Source organism: Chionomys nivalis, chromosome 2 (genome assembly GCF_950005125.1).
Source record: "Chionomys nivalis chromosome 2, mChiNiv1.1, whole genome shotgun sequence".
Lineage (NCBI taxonomy): Eukaryota > Metazoa > Chordata > Mammalia > Rodentia > Cricetidae > Chionomys > Chionomys nivalis.
Window position 1 is genome coordinate 26,078,352 of NC_080087.1, and position 15,023 is coordinate 26,093,374.

The window sequence follows — 15,023 nt, forward strand, 5'->3', positions numbered from 1 at the left end:
TTATAGCAACTTAGACTGTTATAGGATGAAGACTAAACTAACAAGTTTAAAATCTGGATCCAGGAATGGCAATATCAGCATGTGTCTGTCTGCTCTTACCTGTACATGATTGCTCCCTAGATGTCTTCAGAAGGACTATTTGATAATCTACCATTTATCTTAAGGCATTGTTTAGTATCATCTGAGATCTAAGCTGTTCCTAAAAGCACTGAACTTTAAGAATACCCCTACAAAACCCATCCTAACATAGATTTTCTTGGTGTACAACATGTCATACATGTGCAAAACACGTTAATCAAAATGAGCCGCACAAGAAGGAATGTCTTGTCCACGAGAGGGTCACTTTAAGTGACCACTGAGATTAGTCCTCTGGGCTGCTCTAACTCCACAGGTTCTTCCTGGCTTTGAGGAGCTCCGGGCTCTCTCAAGGCTCTGTTATTTCATTCTGACTTTCCTGGAAACAGAGAGCATGTGCTGCCTTTAGCCTGGGCAGCAGTGACCCTGTGCGCCCCGCCTACATCATTTATTTATAAGTTGGCCAGGAAGACGTCTGGTACTTTCTGTGCTGAGGGAAGCTGACTAACAGCCCGTGCTCCGACACAGCCCTGGAATGTCGATGCTCTCCACCTTCAAAGGGCAGCTCCAGCCATGCCTGCGACCAGTCTGGAGGACCCTGGGGCTTGAAGGCTTGAGTTAATGACACACCGTCACATGGCTGTGGTTATAGGCTGCCTTGCCAAGGTTGTACAGCTGGTAGCCTGTGTGCTGGAAGATGCCGGTACCCCCTGCTGTACCTGGAGTTGCCAGAGGAACGGTTTCAGTGGAGTTTAAAGAGAGCTCAATTTATCTTTTCTCTGAGGCGCCCTTGTTCCTTGGCTTCTGGCAGGCCTCAGTCTGCTCGGTTGCGGTTATGTCTGTGTTAGCTACTAAGCCATCTGTCTTCCCCAGGGGCAGGGCTGATTTATAAGGCAAGGCTATAGACAGTGGTTGGCACTGTCCTAGCCTGGATTTTACTTCAGACTGGAACCTCCTCAATATTCCACACTGTGTTCACTTTCTTGCATGGGACAGGCGTTCCATGTGAGTTGGGTTTGTTTTTTTTTTTTTCCAGGGTTGGAGAGTTTCAAGTGTTTGTTTCTTATAGAGTTATATATACCACTTTAGCCATTTTTTTTCGGTTCTTCTGATCTTCTCAAATGAAGTTTGATTTTACCTGCTCATCAGATTCTTTCTCTACAGCTAACTGAAGGTATTCAAGGCATGCTTTTATTAAATATTTAAGCATACATTTCTAGGGAAGGAATGTGTTCTTCACTCAGAGTAGCGCCAGCAGATGAATCTCCTCCACTGGAGGGGAGCTGGGTTTATGGAATGCTTATGATATGTCATCACATAATCCACCAGGAAATAGAGATAGAGACGACTCTGTGTTATTTGAAGTTTCAGATAGGCCTTTATTCCTCGAAGAGCTTGGTATGCAGCAGCGTGACCGGGCCATGAAATTCTAGGTCAACACGACAGAATTAAAGCGGATGAATAATGCATGCGGACTTAAAGGAGAACCTGCACCTTCCGAAGAAGTTGGTAACATTTAAATTCTTGCAACCCAGGCACACGTCTTATATACAGTGAATTGGTTCCCGCATGCAAACTTTGCAAATAAGAATGACTTTATCATTTGTGGGAACTATTTGTCCCCCACTGTTCACTGGGTACCAGACCTGTGCTTAGCCTGGTAACAGAAGGATAGAGATATGGTATAAAGAAGAGTCTCTGGGATTTGGCTAGTGTGTCAAAGGCCCAGTCTAAACTTACTACGGCATCACACGTTTTCTGCTGAGCCTTTCCCTGTTTCTGTTCACAGTTCCCAGAATAGGCATTGCTACATCTTTACAAGGAAAACACAACACAGAAGATGTGCTTTGAGAGAAAAAAAAACAAATAGGATACAGGCGTCATTCATACATGACATACACTGTTGTATGTATGCATAATAGAATGCATTATATATACATTTATCGTAAGATATTAGCCTGCATGATGGTGGAGGCTAAGAAGTCCCATAATGTCTCATCCACAAGTAGAGACTCAGTGTAATTGATGGTATGACTTGGAGGTCTGAGAGCCAATGACAGAGTTCTGGTCTGAGTTAAAGTGCTGAGAACCAAAGGAAGACCTCTGTTCCAACTCGATCATCAGGCACATTCATACTGCCTCTCTTTGAACTCTGTTCAGGCCTTCAGCTGATAGGATGAGGCACAGTGAGAACCCCCTTCCCCACACTGACTTTCCCAGTTTACCAGTTTAAATGCTTAGCAATATTTATCTTTGGGGAATGCTATCCCAAACATACATAGAATTACTGTTTGGTTCACATTTCAAGGACCCTTCAAATTGGCTCAAAAATTTACCAGGAAAAGAGACAAAGACAGAAAGTTTGGTGTCCAATAAGTCATCACCTCTAGAAATTCCAGGTTACTTACATATAGCAAGAGAAAGAAAACAATCTTTCAATAATCGCAAACTAACTTAGCACCCTTTAAAGATCTCACACCTCTGAATGTCCTAAGATGACAGCTCAAAGGACATGGGCATGCCAATCATCCGGGCAATCTCCCTGTTCCCAAACCAGTTCCCTTTTTCATTACTCACAGGTTTACCCATCTGCCTGGACCAAACACTGTGGGGCCATTGATCCATGGTTGGAGATTAGTCTTCTTCAGCCCTATCCTTGAGGTCCATTATACAGTGCACAGACACCTGCTTTAAACCTTGAGCCAGCATCTTGCCTGCCCCTTCCAGACCTTTAAGAAGCTCTGCGTTTACTCTCATCTCCATCCCATGAGCAACTGTTAAGAGTTCTTCCTGCTGGCCCTCGGCTACCTGCCTGCTGCCCCTGTCTGTCACTATACCCTTACACCGCCTCCTTTTTCCCGTGTCTATTTCCTCCCATTTTTCACTGCCGGGTCTTCACGCCCAATACACAAAATACATTCTTTGCTTGCTATATAAAAATCTCTTGGTAAGATATGGGATGACTTAAATTAGATTTGATTCTTTCTCTACCACTAGTTGTTAGATATTTCTCAAAATCTTCAACCCCAAAATGATTAAAGACTCTTAAAAAGCTAAAAAAAACAGGTTTTTGTGTGGGGTTCACACACTTTCTACCACCTTGGGTTGCTTACTTTGTGTGTTATGAGGTTCTTGGTGGCTTTTTCCTGGGATCTCAAAAACCTTTCTCCTAGAGCAGTGGTTTTTTCAACCTTCTACTGTTGTGACCCTTTAATACAACTGCTCATGTTGTGGTTACCCCACCCATAAAGTCACTTCTGTCGCACCTTCATAACTGTCAGGCTGCTGCTGTTAGGAATTGTATGGGAACATCTGTGTTTTCTGATGGTCTTAGGTGACTCTTGGGAAAGGGTGGTGAAACGGTCACTTGACTCCAAAGGAGTCACAATCCACAGGGTGAAAACCACCTCCTAGATTAAAACAGCTCCTCTGAAGTGGCAGCTCCCCTTCCCAGAGCAGACCCCAGCTCTGAGGTTCTGTGTCTCATGTCTGATTGCTGCCCTGGAAAGTCTAAGACTTATCAGGCCTCCGAGGATCAGTTTCCAGTGAGGGTGAATGATGTAGCATCTTTGAACAAGTCCAGAGTAACTTTTACAGCAACATATGTTAATGCAAGTTTAATTTCACACAGAGATATATTAAAAACAAATAACTTTTCTCAGAGTCTTTTATTAATCTACTTGAAGAGACAAGCCTTTATACATGCATCAGTTCTGTGTGAGGGTGCTAAGTGAGGTGTGAAATCACACAGCCCTGTCGGGAAGAAACCAAGAAGAGCAGGGAAGTGTTAGAAGGTGGAAATAGGGATGCACAGACGGAACTGGGAGAGCAATAGCAGGCCGAAGCCATCAGAAGCTGGCCAGAAGCAGTGCGGGTGTACAACTCTATCCGGGAACTCTCCCAGTCTTTCCCGGGACTTCGAAGTGGGGATTTAATCAGTAGAAAAAGGGAAATGAGGGCATGGATGAAATGGGGACATAAAAGGACAATCCTTTTTTTTTTTTTTTTTTTTTTCGAGACAGGGTTTTTCTGTGGTTTTGGAGCCTGTCCTGGAACTAGCTCTGTAGACCAGGCTGGTCTCAAACTCATAGAGATCCGCCTGCCTCTGCCTCCCAAGTGCTGGGATTAAAGGCGTGCGCCACCACCGAGAGGATTTAGCCCTGGGAACTGAACCCACAAACACACATGAGCGAAAGAGGCCCTTCGGAACGAGAAGCAAAATAATTTCACAGCAAGAAACTTCCTAATCAGAAATTCAATGGCATCATTCCTTCCCTTGGGAAAGTAAAATGTCTCCTCTTGGCTGTTGATAAAAAAAGACTACAGATTTGTATCTTAGCTATGAAACAACATATTTTCAAAAAAAAAAAAGGGACAATCCTGAGACAGTAAGAGAACCTCAAATAATAGAGGTAAAAGAAATGAGATAGAGTTGAAGAATTCGTTGGGAGGAACCATTGTCAAAAATGTCAGAAGATGAGCTGGAGGGATATCTCAGAAGTTAAGAGCACTGACCGCATTTCTAGAAGGCCCTGTCTATTCCCAGCACCCACATGATGGTTCACATCCATCTGTAACTAGAATTCCAGGAAAACGGAGGTACTTTCTAGGCTCTGAGGGCATCAGACACACACTTAACACACAGACATACATGCAAGCAAAATACTCATATCCATAGGAAAAAATAAAAATAATTAAAATTAAGCCCAGTGGTGGTGGTGCACACCTTTAATCCCAGCATTCAGGAGGCAGAGACAGGCAGATCTCTGTGAGTTCAAGGCCAGCCTGGTCTACAGAGTTGCAGGACATGCTCCAAAGATACAGAGAAACCCTTATCTCGAAAAACTAGAAGAAAAAGAAAGTCAGAAGATATAAGAATATGCAAAACCTTAATAAATATTAACTTTATATTATTTCATCAATGTGTTACATGCATTATAATCATGCTGCCAGCTGGTGTGTATTCTTGAACATTCTAGAATGTCATTCTTCACAGTTCTCAGAATGTTGTTCTAAGTTATTGCCTCTTAACAATGGAACAGTCTTCTTAGAGCATAATTTTCATCTGCAAAAAGATGATACATATTTTAAAGAACATTTCACCAATTAGAATACAAAGCCAGTAACTGATCACATAATGAGAGATAGGAGAGACATAAAAATGGGACATATTTTTGTAGGATGAGGACAATGGAGAGTTCTGTAAGAATTCAGGAAATTGCAGAGAGATTTTTTTTTTTCTGTTGAGGCTGGATCTGGTCTCTCACCCAAGGAGTCAGCAGCAATTTTATTTAGCCTAAGTGGAAGTGCCTAGGAGCATGATTAGGGCACAGAGACAATTCTTGATCCACTGACCCAAGTATGACCTCTCCTTCCATGTATCATAATTTCATGGAGTAAGTTTTGAGCATGATTTACTTGAGCGACAAATGTCATAAGACTGCAAATAGGACAGTACTATCTCTATATATCTGTATTTACTCAGTTTTTGTTTGTAAACTAGTACACCGTATTAAAAGTACGGAAAAGTCCCTAACTCTACTCATATAATTGCCACTAGCAAGCATACTTGCTCCCAGTTTCTCTACTACTACCCACGTGAACCTACAACAGTTTTCTATGGAGTAATCTACCAATCTGGATTCAGTAGGGACTGACCTGGTATAAAATGGGAAATATTTAATTTTCCCTGTTAAAATGATGCCCTACTGTTTTTCATATTGAGTCAATAGAACAATTAAGACATTAAATCCCACCATTTGCGAGTATGTTCACGGGCTATGTTTATCCTGTCAAGGTAAGGTATAGTCAACAGAGACATGCCCCAAGGTCCATCCTGAGGATCTTTATTGGAGTTAATTCTCATTAGGGCAAGACACCAAGGCCTGGGCTATGTCATAGCCAACAATCTTGGAGCATTTTGGAGTTGTGGCACAGTGCTATTTATACATATAGAGAAATTTTGGGTTCTGCATTTCCCCTGAAAGAAATTAGCAATCAAGATAGTTTCATTTCATTTTTTTTAAGATTGGGTTTTGTATTGTTCAACTGACTGTGGCGATGCACACATACACACATGAAGGTGAGAGTTTCTGCAGAGACCAGAGGACAATGTTAGATGTCCCGGAGTTACATGCAGTTGTGAGCTGCCTGGTGTGCATGCTGGGAACTCAACTTGGCTGCTCTAAAAGATCAGCAAGTTCTCTTTCCCAAGGACCTCTCTCTAGAACCTCAGGGACTGCTGGATTGTATAGAGTGTCTACAGACAACTCCCCCTCGGGAAGCCTGTATCCACTCTTGGTGTATGCCTTAGTCTATGTATGTTTTCCTGGAGAAATCTCTGCCCATCCTCATAGGTGCCATGCTTTTATCCTGGGCGTGTCTCCATCTCCCATCCCTCTTCTCTATGTTTAGGTTAAAATACTTCATCAACCCCTATTCTGCTTCAGTTATTTCAGAAGAAAAGCCGACACCAGAAACATGAAGACTAGAGGATATTTTTGACTTGGTGTAGAGGAAACACTGCATTGTAAATCAATATGAGAAGTCTATATGTAGGCTTATTGAAAGTAAATGTTGAATTTATAAATTTATATCTTCTATGCTTAGGTGAGCTTGGGGAGTATACTTTGAGGCAATTTCAGCCTACTCAATAATTAAATAATCAAGACATTTGGAATTTAATGTATTATAGAAAAGTCAAAGTCTATTGTTCATTTATCTGTTTCAAGGCATAGAACTTGTGTTGCAATAATTTGGATGCAAAATTGGGAATCCCAATAGTTTTGAACCAGTGGTTGAACAGAGAGGAGAAATTCACATCCAGACATAAGACAGCAGCATTACCTCATAGAAGCCTCTCGCCCATCTCCTTAATTTACCCAAAGTGGCATAGCTATTATGAGTCAGACCTGGACTCAGATTTTCTGGGTCTCAAACATCAATTTCAAACTTTATATCATGCCTTCACCCTGCCTGATCCTTTGGCTCCCTCTGTAAGATCACTATGAATCTTCCTCTGTACTGCTCTCTGGTAATCTTTCAGAGCAGAAACTCAGGATAATCAATACTTCCCTGCTGTGTGCATTTAAATCAGAACATTCATACTCGTCCAAGTTTGCAACTTTAAGCTCAATGATGTGTACGTTTCTTAAACTAATAATTGACAATAAGAATCATACGTCGCTCCAAGAAATGCTGCTATAGATAGACAAATGAACTTTATCTCTCATGCCTATGGTTAAAACTAGTAAATAGTATTAAAGTAGTATCGTGTTACCTTGGGTTGGTTAGGCAATTAATGAATTGCCTGCCTACTGTGGTTGACCTACTGTTTTCGTACACTGGATAGAGTTCTTGCTAGCTTCTGTATCTATAAGTGCCTAAACTCTGTTAGCTTCCAGGGCGTGGTACAACAGTGTATTCTGGGGAGGCGTAGGAAAAGGAGGAAGAGTTTGTTGATGATGGCAGTGGACCAGTGCTGGTCCCAGTTGGACTGAACTCAATGTCAAAACAGGATTTTTGAGACTGAAGAAACAAGACATAAAGGCCCCTGGCGCAATCTCACCTACAACACAGAGAGAGGGAAAGGTTCAGGAGGAGGAGGAGGTGTAAATGAGGGCTGTCTGACAGGAGCTGCTGCCTCTCGGAAACAGACAAAACTGGGAGGTGAAAGTGGAACTCTAACAACCTTGCCTTGGTGTGGCATCAACAGGTCAGGACCAGGAGAACCCTAACTTTTCTTGCTCCCCTTAGGCTCCTGTCTTCGCGTGGCTGACCCAAGCAGCAAGGGTGGCAAGGGGTTTGGGATGTAACTCTGGTGATGAGGCTCTGGGGACCCTTAGAGAGGAAGGAGAGTCGGGAAAAAGTGCAGACAGCAGTCAGCACTCGGAGCTTGTGAATGCTGCAAGAGGCCCAGTCACATTTGTCTCTTGATGATGTCTTCACTGTATCTGTTGACAAATGTGTGACAATTATGTTCTAAGCCAAAAGCTCTGCAGGGTAGAATCCTGTGGCTGATAACACACTGCCTTCTGAGGAGCAAACACTGCTGTCTTGAACCTAAAGTTTGGGTTACCACCAGTCTAACCTGCTTATCCACTGATTGCCCTGGGTCCTTAGGCATAGGGCTCAAAAGGAAGACTAACAAAGAATTGGTCACTTCTAATTCTTTTAGGGAAGCACAAGAGTGGAATGAGTGTAGTTAATAAAGAAGGGAGGAGTTCTTCCCACTCAAGCTTCTATCTCTTTATAGTATTGTAAATGAAAGAGTTATTTCTTGTCTGCTTTTTCACAAATGAGCTGACAATATTTAAGTCAGCTAAAGTCCACTAAACTGGGCTGGGGATATGACCCAAAGGTAAGTTGTCTGTAGAGGGATGACTTGAATATAGATCCCTAGCATCTATGTTATAAAAGAAAACAAAAATCCTGGTGAAATAGCACCCTTCTCTAACCACAGAACTGGGGGTGAGGGAGGCAGGTGGACCCATGGGGCTCGCTGGGCAGATGAAATAGTGAGCTCCAGGCTGAGAAAACATGTCTCCAAAAATAAAGTTAGGGAGTAATAGAGCGTCCACTTTGTTCTCACACTGCACACTACACATTACAGACAGACACACACACACAGAGGGAGGGGGGGAGAGAGAGAGATTCAATTAAACATTCCTCAGACTGAAAGTAATTGCACACAATGGTTTTCTCATTTCAAATCAAGAGTTTCAGGTTCGTTTGTGAGAAATCAATGTAACCACATTTATCCTTGGCCTAGTATTAAAAAAAAAAAACAGAGTTACAGTAAAATGATTTTGGTCTTTTGAAACTGTGGGTAACTTGAGTGATTCTGACAGAATGGAAATTTCAGACTTGGGAATATGAAATTGCAATTCAGTAATGATGTGGGATTTTCTTCTGGAAGGTACATTTAATCTATAGCTGTGTAGGTAATTTATTTCCAAAAAACAGTAACTATATTCCAGGAAAGGATGTGACCCTGAGATGTCCATGCTGTGGGCTTAGCCACATTTCACAGTCCAGCATACTTTTAGTGCTATTAAATAAATGCTGAGGAATAAGGATCATGTTGATGACGGCAAGTCTTGCGAACACAAACCCAGGGTGCAGTGTTCTCTTTACCTCCTCTCAGAAAAGGGTGCCAAGCACTCATTTGCAATCTATGTCTTAATCTGTTTTTCATTGATGGCTCAACTGAGAGAGTTTTCACTTGGAGAAAGTTGAGCAGAGTCAGACTTCGTGCTCAGCAAACATAGAGTGGATATTAAAAAATTAGAATTTAAGCATATGCTTTGAATTTAGCAGGGGGATTACAGACTGAAAGGCAACTACTATCCTTAAATCACCCTGGGTGAGCACATGCGCACACGCGTACACACACACACACACACCTTGAACTGCTGTCTCTGCACTGGCTTCACAAGTGATCCCCTGACAAGGCTTGTGTGACTGTTCCTATACACTTCTTAACAGATCCTGGCTGTTAGGGATACACAAGAGATAAACTCACTCTAAGTATGCTCTGAGAATTTGTACAAAGTTCAGTAAACATATCAAAGATTTCCCTAAAGTACCTTTAATACTTAACACTTGAATAAATATGTCATTTTAAAATAAAAACAGGGGCCTAGAATAGAATATCCTGAAACCTAACACATTCATCCCTAACTGCTGTGTGCATGAGAAAAATGGTCTGGATGAAGAGCAGGAATAAGAGAAGCCCTTTCTAGAGTTATCTTGTATCCATGGCATGGTTGGTTGAATTCAATAACAGCAGCAGCAGCAGCAGCAGCACTGGCTGCTTCTTAGGCTCAGGCCGGGGAAGGTCTACACACCAAGCTGGAATTTCATGTAGTGTTTTCTATATGTAATGTACATCTGTACTTGGTAGAGACTCTGCTGCTCTCTCAATGGATAGTTGTGTGGGGCTGGCATGTCTCAGTGAGCCTTTTCTGTAGCAAGAGTTACAAGTTACTGCCCTCTTCTAAAACCTAACAAATATTCTTTTATCAACTCCATAAAGTGGGGTATGAGGTTTAGGAGATGTGGCCCTGCTGGAAGAAATATGTTACTGGAGATGGCTTTAAAGTCTTAAAATCTTGTACCATTACCAGTTCTCTCTCTCTGTCTCTCTCTGTCTTTCTCTGTATCTTTCTCTTTCTCTGTCTCTGTCTCTATTTCTCTCTCTCTCTCTCTCTCTCTCTCTCTCTCTCTCTCTATCTCTCTCTCTCTCTCTCTCTCTCTGTGTGTGTGTGTATATGTGTGTGTATGTCTCCATCACTGTCTGTTGTTAGGGTTTCTGTCCTGCCAGGTTCCCGCAATCCTTAGGTCCCAAAGAAATCACAAAGAGGTCTACATTAGTTATACACTGATTGACCCATTAGGTCAGGCTTCTTATTAACTCTTATAACTTATATTAGCCCATTATTCTTATATGTGTTAGCCACATGGCTCAGTATCTTATTTGGCAGGGCAGTAACATCTCGCTTCTTCTGTGGCTAGGAAAGGACTGCAGAATAGGACTTTCTTCTTCCCAGAATTCTCCTGTTCTCATTGACCCACCTCTACTTCAGTTTGGTTGTTCCACCCATACTTCCTGCCTAGCTACTGGCCAGTCAGCAATTATTTAAAATATAATTGACAGAATACAGACCATTGACCCACACCATCTGTCTCTCAGCTTTGTGCTTGTAGTTGAAGATGTAAGCCTTCAAGTTCCTTCTCCAGTCACTGTGCCTTTGCTCCACCATCATGTATGTTAACTCTCTGGGACAATAAGCCTAAATAACTTTCCTCTACAAGTTGCCTTGGTCAATATGTTTGAACACAGTAATAGAAGAAAGGGCAGATGTAGAAGTTGTTACCAGGAATAGGGTTTTTCTGTGACAGGTACAACCATGTTGTTTTTTTTGTTGTTGCTTGTTTCATTGTTTACTGTTGGAGAGCAAGATGAAGGCAAGAAGACACACTGGGGAGCTACTTCAGTGATTTGGGATTCCCCTCTGTATGCTGTGAATACCATTGGTTAGTAAAGAAACTGTCTTGGGCCTGTGCAGGGAATATAGATAGGCAGGGAAAACTGAATGCTGGGAGAAAGGAGGTAGAGTCAGAGAGAAGCCATGTAGCCTGGCCAGAGCCAGATGGAACTTTACCTAGTAAGCCACAGACAACGTAGTGATACACAGATTACTAGAATTGGGTTAAATTAAAATGTTAGAGCTAGCTGATAAGAAGTCAGAGCTAATGGGCCAAGCAGTGATTTAATTAATACAGTTTCTGTGTGATTATTTCAGGACTGAGAAGCTGGGAAACAACAAGCAGCTCCTTACAACACTTCAGGAATCCAAGAAAGAAAAGGCAGTATTTCAAACTAGAATTATGTCATTTCTGGAAATGACTTTACCCCCAAGTAGCTGTAGAAGTTTGAGTGAGAAATATCCCCCATAGACTCTATTTGAGCACGTTGTCTCCAGTTGGTAGATTGGGGAAGTTTGTGGGACCTTTAAGAGGCAGAGCCTCACTGAAGGAAGTGTCACTGGGGGCAGGCTCTGGGGGGTTAGAGCCTCACCCTGCTTCCTGTTGTTTCTTTCTGCTTCCTGTCTGTGAAGAAAAATAGCTTCCATTATGAAATCTTTGTCCATAAATGCAAGCTACAGCAAGTTCTTTTTTAAATTGCTTTTGGTCATGCTATTTTATCTCAGTATCAGAAAGGTCATGACATTCAACGTCAGCTTGAATGTCAGCGCTGTGGGTCCATCTTAGCTCTCCGCCCATGCTAGAACAAGTGTCCCTGATATTTGCTACTTTAGTTTCATTTGTACTTCTTTTGGGTTTTTTTTTGTTGTTGTTATTGTTTTGTTTTGTTTTGTTTTTGTTTGTTTTTTTGAGACAGGGTTTCTCTGTAGCTTTGGTGTCTGTCCCGGAACTAGCTCTTGTAGACCAGGCTGGCCTCGAACTTCCAGAGATCTGCCTGCCTCTACCTCCTGAGTGCTGGGATTAAAGGCGTGCACCACCACCGTCCGGCTTCATTTGTACTTCTTATATTATTGTAAGTATGCCATTATATTTGGATTCATATATGTTCTGTCTTTTGTGAAGCCTTCAACCAAAAGTTATTATGAATGCTCAGTAATAAATGACCAAGAGGGAATTAAATGTTTATTCCCGCTGTATTGAGTAGCTGCTTTTAAACACTGGTTTATGAGCTGTATCCCTGATTTGCACTGGCAAAGACTGGAAAATGTCAGGAGAACCATCCTAGAGAAAATTCTCTGCTGCTCAGGATGGTTGTACTGGGGAAGAATGTGGCACGATATTGTATCCTACTTCTTGTAAAATGTGAGCCAGATAGGGAGGGAAAAGATGTATTCTATGTTACTGAAAGGCTGGCTCTTCTGTGGATTGCTCTTGGCCATCTCCTCTCTGATTTAGCACCTCACAGAGAACAAAGCATTCGTTCTTTCTAGAATTCCTTGACATCTGCTTGGAGCTGTCTACCTCACTCTGAAAACCATTTCTTATCTGCATGTCTTTAATTTGCTGAGATTTTTGGAAAAGATTTATAGGTTGTCAAACAATTCATGTTTGAAGGAACTAATATCAGCGTTGTGTGTTTGCTGAATATTTAAAGTGTGAAATTAAGTGCTAAAAAGAAGATGAAATCATCTTTTGAGTCTTTCAAAAGATGAATTATGCAGGAATACACAGTTCTTAATCTGCCAGACATTCTGATTGTTCAAGTGGTCTCTTAAAATGATCAGTGTTTCAAACACCCTCTCTCACTCCTTCATAAGTTATTCCTTCCTCTCATAGTCCCTTCATCCTCGACAAATGGGAAGACATAAAGAACCATAGATAATAAAAGGCTTAGCTTTGGAATGATCAGAGAATCAGGATTAAGAAGATCCTGGTTACAGAAGTGGGGGTGGATATATGGAAATCTAAGGAAGTTGAAGATCCTTGAATTTTTTCCATGTCGTCTATGAAGAGAATCCTCTCTATAGAAACAACCCAAGCAGGTAGGACAGAATAGGGCAGTTGACATTGTCTATGCTAATTAGAGGCCAGCATTCAAACAACAGTGCTGGATTTCTGGAAGACAGAATGAAGTTCATGCATGGAGCCATCAATACATTGTCCTACTTCAAATCATTGTTCTAGTCACTCTGACAAAAATCCAGCCAACCAATGACAGAGACAAATCTCTGGTGGTTTGACCTTCCACCTTCATTCAGTAATAGCATTAACATTTAATACCAACCACTTACTTGGTATGACACTGAGTGTATTAACATCTTCTACTCTGTGAAGATCTTGGAAGGAATTAATCCACATTTCTTATGCAGGCTTACCATTCTTGCCAGCAGAATGTCACTGTCTGACAGCTAGAGAGTGACTGATGCATTAGCATGTCAGTACCCATAACAACATGGTCAGCTGTACAGCAGAAAGTGGGTAAGTGAGTGTTCTTACTGTATTCTACAGAATCAAAACCCGTCAGACTAATAGAGTGACAGAAACCTTGGAGAAGGCATAGTTGAGGAAAGCTGGGTGACATAGCCTAACAAGAATGGGACATCAGCCCTCCAGATACATGGAAGACATACACTAATAAATAGCCTGTATGTGGTTCTGTATACCCCCAACAGGTAAACTATATGAGAACCAAAGCAGGGAAGCAACAATAACCTCTATTAGCACCAACTGATAAATGAATTTATGGAATTTGAGTGTAGTTTAGACTCTGTAGGGTTTGAGGTCCTGATCCCCAGTAGGATATTCTTCTGTCAGGGAATACAACAGACATCCATTTGAAAACAAGGCTAAAGCTACCATTTGGAAACACAAGGCTCTTCATGTTGAGAAACCAGTAGGTAAAAGACTATTGTCTTCTGAAGGTCATCAGCATTAGAACTGGTTATATACAATGAAACAGAGGGAGTATGCCTAATGTCTTACTTGAAAGTAAGACTGAACTCCCACCATCTTTGTTGATAAGTGAAAAAAAATACATTCAGGTCAGTCTAATAAAGGCATGGTGATGAGGGCATAGACTCATCTGGAAAAACAGTGAATGTTACTATGCCTTTTCTTTTAATTCTTTCATTTTCTTGCTAGTCTGAGTTTTCATGACCAACTATTATAAAGGGAAAATTAATATATAAAATAAATTCAATATGGATTGGTGATTATGATTGTATTGTTGTGTTTGTATTTATTTAAATGGCTAGTTTAATAGAAAATTCAAAGGGTACTTTATTTAATAAATATTTATTATTAGTCATTACTAAAATTTGCGTTACTTTTACTAAAATGTGCTAGGACTGGGAAGTAAGTATAAAGAAGTAAAATAACAATGTCCTTATTTTCACAAGAGCTTACTCTGGAAATACACTGATTTACATGAAGGGGAGTCAAGGGTTATGCTGAGAAAAACTCTGAAGAGATAAAATGGTGAAATAATTCACCATCCACAGGGCTACTTCCTGAAAAAGAAAGGGGAAGTTTCCTTGAGCTAACTGAAATAAGGGCCCACAGCACAGCCATCTCACAAGAATCATGACATAATTGACCCAGTGAAGTACACAAAAGGACAACAACTTTGCAAGCTGATGTCATAGATGACGTCACCAAGGATTTTTGAACTTATCCATAAAAGAGGAGGGTGTATCACAGGTGGACCTTGAGCAGACTGCATTCCAGACTCTAAAAGGTGGATGAGGGAAATCACCAGGGAGTAGAGGAGGAAAGAGAAAACACTGCCTGGCTCAGCTGGGCCAGAGGGGAGGCTCTGATGAGAAGAGCTGGGGGAGCAGCCTATAGACTCAGGTAAAAGTGAAACCTACATGGGGAAAACTAGGCATTCTACAGCACGGATGGGTACCCACCGAGGAACTGTCAACAGGCTAAAAGCATGAATGTGTTGGAACTTTAGA